This window comes from Hetaerina americana, unplaced genomic scaffold (genome assembly GCF_022747635.1).
Source record: "Hetaerina americana unplaced genomic scaffold, ioHetAmer1.1.p SCAF_8, whole genome shotgun sequence".
Taxonomy (NCBI): domain Eukaryota; kingdom Metazoa; phylum Arthropoda; class Insecta; order Odonata; family Calopterygidae; genus Hetaerina; species Hetaerina americana.
In genome coordinates, this window is record NW_027287427.1 from 64,324,487 (window position 1) to 64,341,997 (window position 17,511).

General features: G+C 37.2%; 1 protein-coding gene across 1 annotated transcript in view; it reads left to right on the forward strand.

The window, feature by feature from the left end:
* The first annotated feature begins 4,873 nt into the window (after positions 1-4,873).
* LOC139697880 (transient receptor potential protein-like) overlaps positions 4,874-17,511 on the forward strand; it is a 38,170-nt gene continuing 25,532 nt past the window's right edge. The window contains exon 1 of the mRNA XM_071596741.1: positions 4,874-5,609. The gene's annotated coding sequence lies outside the window, so the exon portion shown is untranslated. The remainder of the gene's footprint in view (positions 5,610-17,511) is intronic.

The window sequence follows — 17,511 nt, forward strand, 5'->3', positions numbered from 1 at the left end:
AGAAACTCCCAGGCTTATGATAAGGCTCAAATAATTTTCAGGACCCGCTACTTAGAAAAATAAGTGCAAGCAAAATGTGTGGCTTCTGAAATAAAATGTGTATTGAGTTATCGCACTCATTTTCAGATAGTGTATCTGGCAACCTAATTCAGTAACATTTACCGTAATTGATACTACATTCCGGTTTTATCGAATTTATCACAAAATAAAGGGTTAGAGAAGCTTTTCCGAAAACATTTCATTTTGCATTGGCAATAGGGAGGATTTCGGTATTCGATATTTACATGATTTTAAGAAGGTGGGGAAGTCATTGTTGGGGACGCCTTATGCCGTCCGCAGCCTACTACAGCGGTGTGTCACATTCCCTACCTGTGACTTTAAGGGTGGAGACAATGAGTTGCATGTCCATGTGAAATGAGAATTTCCCCCCTTACTTTACAATTCTCTTTGACCTGTCTTGTTACGGTGGAGGCCTATCAAATAGATGGTTGTGTTACTCCCTCTTTTCGTATAACGAATAAATAATTTGTTAAGTGAATTGACCCATTCATTGAATTGAGTCTTCCTCCAGCACGTTTAGAAATTAGCACGTTATTTGATAGATTTAAAAAAAAATATTTTTACCTTTCCCCTTCCTCTGCCATGACCTCCCATATCACTCACCCTTCCCAACTGGTGCTTGCACCCCCTGCCACACACCTCTCTGGTGAATCGCGGGGTATTTATGTCGATATCAAAGGTTGTGGTGGATTTTATCAATTTATTATTATTATTATTATTATTATTATTATTATTATTATTATTATTATTATTATTATTATTATTATTATTATTATTATTATTATTATTATTATTATTATTATTATTATTATTACTATTATTATTATTATTATTATTATTATTATTATTATTATTATTATTATTATTATTATTATTATTATTATTATTATTTATCAAAATCAACCAGGATTTAGTCAATTAAGATTTTTCATGGTGGCGTTGATTTGGCGTAATTCAATTCACTCTTTTTTTTTAATGAAATTTGGCACTCAACAAATATAAGGTAAATCCAATAATTTGGGTTAAATACAAATTTGCGACTTAACACTTGAAAAAACGTGAAGTATGAAGAAGAAAACCAGAATTCCCTAGAGTATTTTATTTTTAGAGCTTAGTAATTTAGGTAATCCTAGGGTATTCCGTGATCTTATTCTTATTATGAAACAGGTCAAGATCATCGAGATGCATTTCTAAACAAGGAGGAGTTTGTAATCTGGGTCCCGAAGCCTCATAACTCAGTAGAGAATCCACAACAGATGACAGTTTCAACAGGATGGCGGAAAATATGGACCTCACGGGAATACAACGATGTCCTATTCCAAGGAGTAAGACAAAAAAGATGCTAATTTATTTAAACGCCACAAATAGCTTACTTCATACTTATTCATCTCGCACGCCGACGTCATAATACTCATCAATAAATGTAAGCCGCTTCCAATATATAAATAACTTTTTGAAAAGCACACATTTATTGAATACGTATGAAGTATTACAAAATTCATCCATTGCCTTCCCAAATTCATTGAAAATTATTGGTAGTAAAAGATAAAAAGAGAAAAATGTAAGACTTGAAAATAATGAGTTTCCTGAAGGCATTAACAGAATGGGAAATGAAAATAAGCACTCACAGACAACCAGATGTATACAGAGTGCAACAAACAGATGGTAAGAAAAGTATTTGGCTGCCTTTACTCAAGGCTAGAAATTTTCAAGAGAAAATCAACCTATCCGCTCGCCAAATACAAAATGCCCTAAAAATACGCGTATTTTAAGCAATATCATTTTTAAGGAAAATTTTTTTCAACAGTTTAAAAAACAATTAGCCTCAATTCTGTATTCATACTGCCATCTCAGTAATTCCTCATGCCTTATGTTATTTCATATCCAAAATATTCATTTTAGAGTCTAAGATATATGGCATTATTAATTTAATCCATATTTAATTTCATATTCTTAAAGGACGAAGGCTCGAGGCCTATTTTCTAAGTTTTCGTTTATTTTTAGCTCGTGAACAGTTTCCCAATTTTTCGTGTAATATATTCATTCTCATCTAGGACACTAGATGCCACACCTTATTATTAAATGATGCTCTTATTATTACTTTTAATAAAATAACAATGCGGGAAAATGGCAAAATTATAAATATACTATTAAATCACTTAAACTCTCACCTTAAAGGTTGCACCTTCCCGCAAAAGTTGGAGCATATAACTGTCAATATCACTAAGAAAGTTATTGAAATTAATTCCAAGGTACCACGATGGTCCAAAACAATTAGACTAAGGCATTTTACCAAGGATGAATACTAGATCATACGACTAACACTTAGAATACAAGACTTAACACTTACAAGTACGAGGGTCATCCGGAAAGTAGTACCCGTTCGTGAAATAAAGACACAAAAGTAAATATTAACAAACATAAAATATTTTATTTGAAAGAGGATACTTTAAACTACTTCTCAACATAATCTCCAAGCAAATTAAGGCATTTGTCATAACGTGTGACAAGTTTCTGTATTCCTGCTGCATAGTCCTTCGCCGCCAGCTCATTGAGATACGCGAGGGACCCATCTTGCACAAATTTTTGCATAATGCAGATGGTGTTTAACAATTTCATGAACAATTGTTCGAGAAACATTGGGAAAATGCTCACAGATGTCATCAATTGTGACGCGCCGATCGTTCCTCACGAATTCGTCAACTGAGCTCACCAGTTGGTCTGTAATGACAGACGGTCTCCCCGAACGCTCATCGTCGTGTGTGTTCCCCCTCCCCATGTTGAAGTTGCGACACCACCGCCGAACAGACGACTCGTCCATTACATTGTCTCCATACACCTCCTTTAATTGGCGATGAATATCACATGGGCGAACGTTTCTTGCATTGAGGAATTTAATCACTGCCCTCACTTCACAACTGGCGGCGTTCTCAATTTTTTTAAACATTGTAAACAATCACAGAAACAACACAGGCAATGCTAGCGTCACGCAACTTGGCTCAGAGAAGGCAGACAAGCCACTGAAGCTATCTGACCTCGTCCAGCGGCTACTCGCGTCGTCAGCACTTCATGCGGCACGAACGGGTACTACTTTCCGGATGACCCTCGTACAAGAATAACTACCGCTCAAAGAGATTTAGCAATGATCAAAAATGAGGTTAGGCGTTGTAACTACATGAAATGGCCAGATAAGGAGGAAACCGGATGCGTTACTCATGCAAGAGCAGACTTTGAATTGATAACTGATGACGATCCAGTGAAGAAGAAATATCTTTGAGTTTATTTCCTCACAATATGAGCGGGATCTATTTCGTCACATATTAAAAATTATCACGGCTTTTGCGTCTTCTCAGTTTCTTCTCTGATTACATCGATGCCCTAGGTTTCATAAGGTGGGCTGCAGGGAAATATATTGAAATATACAGAAAGATTAAGAAAAAAGTTTTACTGCACTTAAAACAGCCTACATTATAAATACGTGGCAATTATTAGGGAGAAACCTTTAATCAAGGGATAAAAAGAGGTTCGCAGAAATTCCGTCAGAATTTAAAAATTTGTAATTTAAATTTTCCACCAGAGTTAGAATTGTATTGAGACGAGAGTAAGGGTGACGGATATGTTGGAGGAATAAGTTGGGTTCCCCATGAGTCACATAGCGAGCAAGTAAGACTAAGACATTTAAAGAGGTTCAGAACACCCGAGTTAGGTTGTGTTACGGAGCTAGAGCAAACTATCCTAGTACACTCGACTATACAATGTAGAATAATATAATAGACTTGTAGAATTGAATAAGAGAGAGATACCCTCAAGGACAGATTCAAGAACTAACTCTTGGCTCACTCAATATGAAATCATTATATTAACTTAAAGACTAAAATTTAATAATTAAATCAAGGGAACCAATTATTGTATGTGGAAAATAGGCATGCAGTTGTCCATGTGTAGGAGTGTTTAGGTATATATATATATATATATATATATATATATATATATATATATATATATATATATATATATATATAATATATATATATATATACATATATATATATATATATTTATATAATATAATATTGGGACGGCACAATAGAACATAAATACAATAGTAACACTTAAAAGGACTGAGTGTTACTTGAAGAAGGCCTCGGAGAAGGCCGAAAGCTTGAACAATTTACCGTGTGAGTGTCCTTTTAAGTGTTACTATTTTATTTGTGTTCCATTGTGCCGTCCCAATATTACACTGCTCGTGTGAGTGTTTCCGTATAACCGTTATACTATATATATACATATATATATATATATATATATATATATATATATAATATAAATATTCATTTTATTTTATTTTATATAATTTTTATTTTATTTAACATAATATAATATAAATATATTCAAAAGCATGTATGAACTAATATTTCTGTTTTTATGTATAGCCAGTGCCCTTAAACCCCTTTTTCCCTTACTTTTACTTGAGATTCCCTTACTATAACTTGAGGGGTATTGTGTGGATTTAGATGTGACATGTTCCCGTTGAAGAGTGTGTGAGAACCAAGGAGACGAGCGAAGACACCAGCCTCGTAAGAGGTCGAGCGGGATGGTGAAGCGAGAGAAGAACTTGGAGAAAGACATTGTGAGCGGGATGGGGTAAGGTATTCCTAGCTTGAGGCCGAGGTAGGGCGTGGAGGGGAGGGAGGTAGGGAATGGAGGGTGGGCACAAAGCCATTCCAGTCCGTGAGGCAATAGGATTTGGAGCCCAGCGGGGGTGGAGAGCGTCTCGTCACTCCCTACCAGACTATCTCCCCCCTCCCTTTCTAGCTTAACCACCCACGATGGCCGCACGAGACGGCGGTCCGCCCTGCTTCCCTCCCTCTCCTCTCCCTCCCCCAATAAGGTGTTCCAACATCCGACATGCACCACCATTCCCTATGATGAACTGCGTACGTACAACAACATCGATTCTTCCAACTTCTCAAAGAAATTAATCCACATCACGACAGAGGACCTTCCACAGTTTCCATTCCAATTTACGCTCCGATTACCTTCTACTAAGCTCCGTTAATCCCCGTTTTTTAATCCTCCCACGATCCCCCGTGGGGAAGAGTGAGAAAAAGGGGGACGGATCAACGGAATCCAGTCTATGGACGTATCGAGACAGACGCAGAGAGCGACCGTGTGTGAGGCCTGAGAGGCAGATTGGCGTAGTAGGTCCACAGAATTGTCCCATCATCGGGAAAGAGCTCGTTTATCGAGGGGGAGTTAGCGAGGAATGATTTGTGGAGCGACCGACGGGAATCTGTTCGTGAAAACCGGGAAGTGTGGTGCTGGTGCACCTTGGTGCCCTGGCAAACCTCCGTCGTCGATCACTGCCAGAGTGGCGCCCGGCGGAGAGGTGCGGAGGGAGGTCATCCCCGAGAAACCCCGGGAGATCCCTGGACACTGAGTTCCCCTGCGAGGAGAGGACGTGGCCGCGGCGAAGAGGGAAGGTGGAACGCGGAGAGAATCGAGGAAGGAAAGAAGGCGAGCCCCTCACGACGGTAGAGGGAAAGCAAGTGAGTTGCACCGACGAAAAATACCATTTTCTTCCCCAGCAGGTACTCCCAAAGGGACTTCATCCGAGAGCTCTCACGTAGTACAAAATTACAGAGGGGAGCAAAAGGCGATGTTCGAGGCATCGGTACCTAGTTAGATAGATGATGCCGTCCACGTATTTCACTCGCCAGCAAGTAATAGAACGATTCTCAGATAAAGAACACTTCTGGGTATTACCCCCAAGTCATCAACAGGATCTTTCTAAAGTTGGAAAAAAATTCAATGGCAATTACGTTTGGGAATGAAAAATAAATTTTCGTTAATTTTTTTATTCATATCCCATTATGGTACCAAACACATCAATGAGTAAACTTTTGACCCTTGACAAACTAGAAGTCTCAGTAGATAATCACTCGAAATATTTTCATGAAGTTTCTCGTAATTTGAAATCCCAGTTTATGAAACGGAGGACACCTCGGTAGCTTAAGTGGCTAAAGCACTCGACCGGATATTGAGGGATCTGGGTTCGAGTCCCAGTCAAGGCGAATGATTTTTACACTCTGAAATTGTTGCATTGAAATGCACATTAGCGGATGACTCCGTTAAAAGTTACTGTTGCGGCATCTCCCGCAGTTTCTTTGGAATTGATGAAACGGAGTTTGTATGTGAATAAGAAATGGCGCAGTATTTTTTTCTTGCGATATAACTTTTGAAATTTACAAAATAATAATATCGTGATGACTCATTTTACAGTATTAAAAATCTAATTTTTGTACACTGGCATTAAAAACACAATATCCAAAGTAGTGCATTTCTTTCCATCGCCTCTGAATGCAATTCAGGAGTAGATTTATAAATTTTACTATATACAACATGCATATTCCTCACAACATTTCCTGTCGGAGTTGAAAAAGTTATTGACAAAACCTGTTTTTTAATTATATTAAGTCACCTCCTTCCTGTCACTAACTTATTCCTTGCATACTCCTTTAAAAATTAATCCATAGATTAATTCGTGTGTTCTTCTTTTCCTGAGACTTCTTTTCAATATTTCGAAAATTGTAATTTAGACTTACCTTCTCTCACTCACACTAAACATAATTTAAGAAAATAGCTAGTTTTATGGTGTGAAAATAACATAAATACTATTATTGTTGGCTCAGAGAATTACTTTTTGAAGGTTCATTTAACTTCACACGCGAAAAGGTTCTTTCCTTTAAATATTTGAAGCGTCATTTCAACACAAAGGAAATTCACACATATTTTGTAACGGAAAGGTCAATAGGTTGCAGGAAACATTGCAAAACATGTCAATTGATTTAAAGTCCATTTTATCATAGGCCGCATCTAAAATGCTTGGATCTTATTCTCAAACAGAATAGTTTTCTTTAAAACAGCATTCATCCGACCAGCACCAAAAGCGGTGGGATAACAAACGTCCTGCCCTCCTAACCCAGAGGTTGTTGGTTCGACTTACGTATTGGTGGGTTTTCTTTCACCTAGGGCTTGGGTGTTTGCAATTTTCTTCACTGTATGTATACGAGTTAGGTAGGATAAGGGAATATAAAGTTTCAATCTCGCCCCAATAAAGCCGTTAAGTAAAAATAAAAAATCTCGCTCGCAGTAGGTAATTATGCGTCTAATATGTCAAATTAAAATAATATTCCCAAAACATTTTTCATTGACCCAGCAATTTTTCTCGATTATGGTTTTAGTCAAATTTAATGAATGATAAATACGTAAATTCAAAGCTTCAACCTAAGAGTCGTAAGTAAGTGCAAGGCAAAATTAGCTGCATTGCTGCGAAATAACTCTTATACAATTATGTAAGAAACGTGGCCTAAAAAACTTCCCGTCCCAAACGTATGTGTAAAGGACCCACTTAATAGTAATAACTAACTAACATGTAATATTGAGTAAATAAAAAAACTAATGACACCTGCCAGTAAATATTCAGCCCAAGATGCTCAATGAACACATAGCCATTCGTGAGAAATAAGAGCAATTTCTTGCTCCAAAAAGAACTTTTTTCTCCAAGCCCTTTTTAATTATACTATATTCCATCATTTGATACATACCATGTTTCCAAAATAAATATGCTCGAAAGTGGCATCTTTATCCATTATATCAAATTCAATCCATGATTTTGTTATTTCTGGTTGTAAAATACTGAAACTATTCATTCACACAACTATTCAAAAAAGCATTGCCATTTTGGCGAGTTCGTCATCGTATTTTTTGGGATAGTCCACCGATTGAGTATGTTCTCAATGGACTCAAGGACTAATAACAATAACACTTTCAAAACTCGCCTCACAAAACACATTCTGGCACCAAACAATGCAATAAACCTGTCTTCAATTTCCAATGATTTCCGCCTCCCTTCAATCCGCTCAACGTGCCTATTCTTTTCCGCCCATGCTTTTCCTTAGTATTCCAACACCTTTCATTATACATCCATGTTTCCTACATCCTTTCGAGTTCTCCAAATAGCCCTCTCTCCTCTCCCACAATTGCTAATACTTCTTCGTTTGTTACCTTTTCCGTCTTCTTAATGCGTGCATCAAATATAAACCACATATATTATCATGCCTCAAAAACCAGGTTTCCGCATTGTACGAAACTACACTCCTAATCACAGTTTTACCTGATCTTATCCTTGCATCGTATTACGGAATATATATTTTACAACGTATTTTTCCCGTGGTTTTCATGCGTATATATATTCTCTCTCTTCATTTCGCCACCATTTCAGCAAAATTATATTCCATCATCCCCAAATCCATTGCTTTGGATGTATTCAATATGGTCGCATCTAGAGAAGAAAAACAAAATTTCAAAATCATAACATATTTTACACCAAATATTTAACTAATCGGCATTTTCTCATTAAAAAAATCATCCTTCAGTGTTTTCGGTTTTATTACAGATACTTACGTAAAAGTGATTGGAAATTTCCTCAATTTTAATAATAAAATTACAATAAAATAACGCAGAGGTTAGTGTCACAAAAACGGTATGGTCACTCATCCAAAATCTCCAACTTCAACATTATTGATAGTTGTTGATCAACATTTCTCAAATTTGTGAAACAGTATTAGTCACATCCTACCAAACAAAGCGTAGTATATATTTATGATTAAGAAAACAATATAAACTGGAGTTACTAAGAGTATGCATTGAATTGTAAATTAGTAAAATATCATACTATTATGATAGCAATTTCGGTTCACCATTATTAAGATATCAAGTTCCTATGCTATGAAACTACCTGCTCAACGAAACGCCAAATTGGTCACCCTACTAAGAACGTTCGTATCAAGAAATGCAGACATATATTTTGGTCGAAATTGAGATGAAGTGGAATTTCATAGATTCTCCATCCCTGAAAAAATCATACTTTTTCCAAAAAATAATCAGGGATGCGGTAAAACTTGGAAGCTAAGTGTTCTTATTTCCTTTCAAACATTGGAGGAAATAAGTTACACCATACATCAAAGGCAAAAATAGTCAATATGTCTATATTTATAATTATTTTATTCAACCATGAAATTGATCATGCGATATTTGACACTAAAAGTTGTGAATATTCATACTCATACTAATGGAATCATGAATATCCGAGATCAATGTTATCCAGAAACGGCGATTACAAAAGGTTTTTAATTTCTAATTGCCAAATTATTCCTAGACCTTTAACCCTTGCTTCAGTTTTGAGCATTATTGCAAATACGAGTTTCACCGCCTAGCAATGTAGTTTGCCGTGGCGTCCCACTTTCACCAATTCTCATTAGAGAGACGGTAAAGAAACCCGAGCAGGAATTTTGTAGCTTCCTCCGACAAGAATCTCCTGCGTGGTAATTTAGGTCGGAATACTCCAAGCGAAGAAAATGTAATAAAAGAGAAGGGAAATGCCAAGCCTTGATCCTTGGGGTTATAGTGTTTTTTCCCAAAGAAAACTGCCCCATTCTAACAGTCAACAAATGTTTTCGTCGACGTGGTTGAAATTATTGGCACTTTAAATCAATAGCTTAAAGCAGCTTTCGAAAAATGCTCCAAAATTTCATGGAGAAAATATTTTTTTCACCCCAAACTATCAAACCAAACAGAAATGGCGATACAACATATCTTTTGATAAGTTCTTAACAACATTAAATCAATCAGGTCCTGTATTTAATCCAATAAGCAAATGATTCAAAGGAATCAATTGATTACAACTTGTCAAAGCCTTAGCTAAGTAATTCCTCTTAGCAGAGAAGTATCTTTTACAATTAACTTATCCGGAGCTATACGAGTATATGTTTTAAAGAAACAGAGCACCTATTTCCAAAGGAAGCACAAACCATTCGTCATGATCTAGAGTTAAATGACAACATCTTTAGAATTTATTCCAGCGAGAAAAATGATCCTCGATATTGTCAAGAAATGTTTTGATGAAAGAGAAAGTTTGTACAAGTTCTGGCCTAAAAGTAGAACGATTGAGTCGATTAAAAGAATTTATCGCCAGAATTGATGTATTCACTCAAAAGTCTTCAAAGTAGTTCCCTTGTGCGTCTACACATCGCTTCCAGCGGGATTTCCACGCCTCGTCCGCCTTCTGGAAGGTTGCGGCCGGAATGCTGCTAAGCTCTCTCGTCACGGCCTCTTGTAACGCTTCCACTGAGCCATAGTGACGTCCTTTCCGCACAGATTTGAGAGGGGAGAAGAAGAAGAATTTTGGCAGTGTATTGTCTAAAAAAATTTGGATCCTCACTCACATAGTTGAGAAGCTCTTGGCAGATCCGCGAGCGAGTTCCCTTTTGTTCGTCCGAGAGCACTAGAGGCTCCAACTTTGCACACACCTTTCTCATGCCCATGATTTCGGTCACAAGTCGGTGAACATCACTTTGAAGGATGCCAAGTTCATCTAAAACCATGCGAACACTGAATCTGCGATCCCTGTTCAACAAAGCCTTCACTCTTGCTAGATTTTCATCACTTATTGAGGTCGAAGGGCGTCGTGAACTTTCGGCGTCTTCAGCATCTCTACCCTCCCGAAACAACTTCTGCCACTTAAAAACACACGATCTACCCACAGCGTTAACACCATAAACTGTCTTGAGCATTTCATGAGTCTCTTTCCGGTTTTATCCAGATTCAAGCAACATTTGATGGCGTGGCGCTACTTCAATTACCGGTTCATGACGGAGGGTAACGCGGTCACGTTATAGAGGTTTCGCAAACAAACAATCCGCCTTTCGCAAAGGCTGGGAGTTAACTGCCACTAGCCTCCAGCCTTTTCTGAGACTTCCCTCCCTCTAAATGAGCCAGATAAACCTCCGCACGTCCGTCCGTCTACCCTGGAAAATGTATCATACTACTTAGGGGACAGTCCTTATATGTGCATTAGCTTTCACGCTTCCGTGGCCTGAATACGAAATGCTGATCAATAATACCCTCTTTCCCTACGAAACATGTCACTTTCTCAATTAATAGTCTCCAATAACCTTAAATATTATAAATTCAGGTGTGAATTGAATGCTAAAATGTTAATTAAGCAACCAATTTTTTTGCTTTTCGTTTATTTCCGCTGAATCTGCAGAAATTTCAAATGAGAGATACGAAAAATATAGACGACAGCAGACATATGTTAAGATGAATTAATGTAATTTCCAAGTATTACGCGTTAATTTTTTATATCAATTTGAAACAATATTTAAAGATAAATCAGAATATTCTCTATGAGTGAATCTGAAATGTGTGAGAAGTGTTGCCTAAACGTGACATCACTTGGAAGACATGGACACAATAAATAGAGAAACGGCGAGAAACTAAAACGCCTAACTGCCGAGGAATTCCAGGGATGCTTTAAACGGATGAAAGGGAAATGGAATAAGTGCACAGCAACGAATGGAGAGTACTTTGAAGGGAACAAAATCGATGTAGGCTAAATTTTGCAAAATAAAGTTTTTATGGTATCAGTTCGCGTATTTATTGGACAGAGTAGTTTGTGTGTATGAAACGTGAACAATAGCGAAGGATTAAAAAACACGATTAAAATCCTTTCAATGGAAATAAAAATCAGGAATTCTAAAGATCAATTATTAAAGCAAAATAATTTAAGTGTATCAGAATGAAAGGGGAAAGCACTGAATTCTGGAGAAGTATAATAATCAGAAGGACATTCATATGACATATTCTACGTCGCGAGGGCTTGATTTATACAATGTTGGAGGTAATAGCAGAGGATAAGGAATGTCAAAGAACGCCCAACTTTAACTGTGTAGGGAGATAAAGGAATATGCTAACTAAAGGAATGTGAACGAGTTTTCAATAATGTATTAACTATCCATAGTTTCTTTATATGCATTTTTTTAGATAATTTCTTGAATCAGTTATCTACAATTACCTCAGAATCCCAGTTTATTCCAGTATTTATGCATAAAAATTATTAAAGTACCCAGTTTTCGTTAGTGAAACCTGGGAAAATGTAACGAGAAATGTTCTTTTGCAATACAGAAGAGTTGATTAGCCATAGAAATAATGGCATATGACTCCAAAATATTAAATGCCACCATCTCCAAGTATGAACACCTTAAATACTTTATCTGCGTACTTAAGTGGTAATTTCAAGAAAAAACCACGATGGTGAATCATATTTTCTTGAGAAATAGGAAATTGATTTCTATTCAAAGACACTAAAAGGTCAACATTGATACATACACAGGGGAAAAGAGTATGGGTGACAGATCGCGATGCATGTCATTTATTCCTTTGGCTTCTTTGCCAAATATTGCATTTCTAAACTGTTGCCGAAATATTTCGTGCCAGTTTCAGAAATCGTTTTTCTCACGAGGGCGACGATTTTGTGGTTTCGCCATTTAAATCTAATCCTCCACCTCAAAATGTCTCACCAAGGGAATATGGCCGCCATTGTATTTTTCTTCGTGTATAAAAGGACCGACAAAGTAAACCAGGCCATCAGGTCGGATCCACGTGTTTTTATTTGGTTGTGTGTACATAATATATGCCTACATGAGCCGCTAAACGTCACCAATAGCATAGCACACGAAGGTGACGCATTCGACCGAGGGAGGGAGACGGTCGAGGTGCTCGGTTTCACAGAGATCTGCAGTGGGTTGGGGGAGCTCTGGAGGGCGGGAAGGGAGTCGAGGGGCGTGGGATGAGGAAGAAAATCGCATTAGGGGCCCTTCGGGAAGCCATACTTAAAAACTTCTAGAGGACTGCCTTCAAGGATTGGCTTGTGCACTTCGATCTTCGCTACAGCTTCGTTTCAATCGGAGGCCCGCAAAACCGTCCCCAAGAGATGCCGTAATTTTCTGCCCGGGGAGGAACGCTTGTATGGTAGTGCAGGGCACAAAAACGTGGCGTCGTAAAAGCAAGTTCTATTTCAAAATGGCAGCAAAAACACAGATGTTTAGCGTAGTTTAAACTTTCTATTTTCCCTCAGAGACGCAAAATCAGTCACTAAATCATTAACAATCTGATAATTCCCCCAAACCGTGGTTAAAAGGTTAATTTATATCAACCACCTTGATTAGTTGGAGATGCAAGCGAACAGAATAAGCAATGCCGTTTTAAATCGTTTTAAAATATATAAATAATTTTCAGAAGAGAGCTAAGTGCTATGATATTTAAAAATTGGATTTAGTCAGGTATCAGTCATATTTATTTCGATTACGCTACCATAAATTGAATTTCTGATATAAATTATCATTGTTAATTGAATTATCTAATGGTCGTTTCAGTAACTATTCATTCAGATTAGTAAATAAGGTGACATGAAGCAATACACCTTGAAATGAGATCACACACTCAAATGCAATCACGTACACTATTGGTTCCATGAATGATTTAAAAACTTCCGTTATAATTTTAGACAAACATGAAAACCTCTCTTGCTTCCCTTTAATCTTTTTCATTGCGATCTTCTGGCAATAAAACTGAATTACGAATGGCAAAGAAATGTTTGAATGATATAATCACACAAAGAACTACGCATAATTCATTACAAACATTGAACCACGCACGATATGCTCCACCATTAAAAGATCTTATGGATTACTCAAAGTTGTTCTTTATAAATTCATTGGTATTTTTATTTAACCGACTTATTTTCGGAAGAAAAAAATGATAAATAGCGCATGAAATCAGTGGGGCGTTTTTAATGATTCATGAGAAAATTTGACACAAAAAATCACTTAAAGAGCTGAAGAACTGGAGGAATTGCAAATAATACTCACTTTTAAGCTATTTGCCTATTCTAAGAAGTAGCCTTTTACCCATACATTTCTACGTGTGTGTATATATATATATATATATATATATATATATATATATATATATATATATATATATATATATATATATATATGTGTGTGTATATATATATATATATATACTATATATATATATATATATATATATATATATATATATATATTCGGCGGGAAGGCAACATCGGATGATTAACAGTAGTTTAACAGAGGGTGGGTTGTACATGGCGAAGGGTGACGTTAAGGGGAATGAATTTCCTGCGTCACCAAAAATTCCTAATTGCTAATGTGGATATAGTACAAGCCAACATTGCATAACCAACGGCTTTATAAAAATATTTCATTTAAACAATAATGATGTAGACATATAAATCCTATTATACACACGGAAAAATATAAAGAGTACTATATATTTGGTGTGTATTTTCATTAGGCGACGCCTAAAATTGATACATTATGGTCTAGATGAAATGTTCACAGTTATATATATGTTTGATACAGTGGAAGGAATCTTGATTAGAGAATTAAATGACGATCATAATTTTCTACCCCAATTTCTGTTGGAAAAAGTGCGCGAATTACTCAACAGTTACTCGCATACACATACAGGGTTCGTCCGGAAAATAAGTGTACTGACTCCTGGGCTGGGCGCGCCGCTCCATGCGCGCCCAGCACCGCTCTGACGGGCTGCGATTGGAGGGGGGTATGTTGGCAAGCGACGCTGAAAAAGGCAGTCGGCTCTGAGCTGTGGTGTAGTGAGGAGCTCTGTTAACGCGAACCTCCACGCTTCGACCCACGTCACGGAACGCGATGCCGAAGTTTTTGGAGCAGCGTTATTCCATCAAATTTGCGATAAAGCTTGGGAAATCGTCTACCGAAACTGTCGGTATGATTAACCAGGCTTACGGGGAGTCAGCCATGTCCAGAAACATGATCTTTCGGTGGCACAAGATGTTCGTGGAGGGCAGAGAAGAGGTCGACGACGAGTCTTCGAGAGGTTCCCGATGATGCCTTCGCGGGAGCGTTCCAGGAATGGGAACGCCGCTGGAACAAGTGTATCGACTCACAAGGGTCCTATTTTGAGGAATATTAGCTTAAGATATGTAAAAGTGTAATAATTTTTTTTCCCTGAGCTCAGTACACTTATTTTCCGGAAGAACCCTGTATGGTAAGAAGGAAAAACCTAAGTATTTAATACTGTGTTTTGTTCTAATAAAGCATTTCATATTTTATTTCGACTAAAAATAAGTCTATTACGAGATAGCCATGACAATTCTTAACAGCAAAATAAATGTTCTGAATACCACTGGTCGCCTAGCTTGCTCCTTAAAATATGAATATAGCGTCACTGTCCAACCGTTTGATGAGTGTTGTGTTAACGGAATGAAATTATCCCAAACGTCGGAGAACTCTTAGAAAATACCGCAACCACTGAAATTTTCCAGGCATTTTTGTCATCCTCTCAAAGCCCAGCGAACGCGACGAACAGTCATCTACGTTCTCAGTTTAGCGCGCTTCCGTCATTAATTTTTCTTGATCGGTCTCCATGTTCATTCAACGAGTCGCAATCCATCTCTTCCGACCAATCCTCTACCGCTCCAATTCACACGCCGAAGGACAAAAGGATGTGAGGAATCCCCACGGTAGCTACGTTAACGGAAATAACAATGGCCAGGCGTCTACTCTTGCTCCGACAAATTGCATCGCGATTTGATTTACGAAAGGGGATTTAAAAGAATGTTGAAACAACCTGCTACCACTGCCTCTGTAAGAGTCATCCTAAGAAAAGATTCGGATTGAGTAATCAAAGTTAATTTTTAAAGTGTTTTCACGGCAGTTTATCACGAAATTATGCTTTTGAAAGATTGGACCGGATGATACAACATAGTCATTTCCTCTGGATTAGCATTTGAATTCACTGTAGACAACTTCGGCAATTGAGTGAACTCTAAGTCCACATATAATAAAGGATTGCTAGAGTCAATGATGCTGAAGAAGGAGTTTAAGTAATTCCTATGCAAGTTCAATAGGGAGTAAGGATAAGTAAGGAGTTTAAATAACTCATATGTACGTTCAATAAGTCTACATACACTCACTCTATGGGTTCTCTCTATTGCCAGTCCATTATTTTCGTGATATTTTATACATAAATATTTCAGTCGACCAGGAAATGTGACTCTTTATAATTTGATTCACTCAGGAAATTTTAAACTTTAGTGATTAATATTGTTTTTTCAGAGGAGTAGATATACATATGCTTTATGCTCAATTGGTTATCTTTGAACAGTTCATTTTAATCGAAGGTATTGACCTTGAGAAGGATAATTCTGTATAGGTTGCTTTCATACTTAGAGATATTCTCTTGCACAGTTGAGGGAAAACACCAAGGTCAAGACGCTGATGCCATGAGTAGCACAACATTGGAAAGCAGACAATATAATAGGCATAAATGAAGATCATTGTAAAATTATAACTTGCTATCAAATACGACGCAGGAAAGGTGTGTAATCTCGGAGCCTATGTTAAGGAAGAAGAGAGAAAATACATATCGACATTTTAGTCAACTATGAGACTATGCGTATCATTGGGGAGAAAAGCGTAGTTCGGCCTTGAAACAGGAAGAAGTCAGTTCAAGAAAACTTTATTGCAGGTTAAAAAATGGATCAATTGACACTTGACGAGGAGAAATTGCTAATTTATAACTCCCACCAGCACAGCCATAGGGTTGATAAGGACACACAATCCCTTACACGAAATCAAAGTTGTTATCCTGTAAGTTGTCCAAAGTCAAGCGAGATGTGTCAAGCTGCATACCCCGCTTGGCTTTGGAATTTTACCGAAACTCATTTGAGGCGTATTAACACAAGTAATTCTTATATACCATTCGCCAGATATAAAAAATATACAAACTGATGAGATCAATAAAAATACAAGGAAACAAAATCAACAGAAAATGAAACCGAATAAATACGAAAAACCTTTCCCGATAAGTGGTAACGAATAGTGAACCCAATTATAAATGAAGGCCTGAACTTAGGATAAACAAGCATAGACATCAGTTTAGGTATAACGATAGAGGCACGTACTCTCTCAAAAGTAGTTTTTTGCGATCATGACGTTCAAGGATATTTAATACTGTTGCATTCTGTATTAGAAGTCACAATTTCTTCTACTTGCTGGGAAACTATCATCTGTTACTGAAGTTGCCGTACATTTTGTGAACAATCACTTCTTCTTCTCCGTCAGATGATTCCCTTCATTGACCACTGCTGAATTTTGTTTGTGAAAAACAGATTTCTTTCCAGAATCTCTTTTCTCGCTTGTAGACACTCTCAATGATGACCTAAAGATCAAATGTAACTTCATGCTAGGGTCAAATAGCTCAAAAATTCCCAATGTTCTCCCTCTTTTACTCATTTTCCTCAGCATGACTCTGTTAATCTTATGATGAAAACATAAGTCCATTTGTCCATTTTTGTTATCAGAAAAGTTTTAAAAATACAAGTAAATACTATATTCCTTTGAATAATAATATCAGGGTTGCTTCAGATCAGAGAAACCGTAAAAAAATGTTAGCTCGTAAAACAAATATCAATTCTACTTGTGAAAAATCCAAGTTTTGGTGCTCAATGGAGAGTAAGCAAGG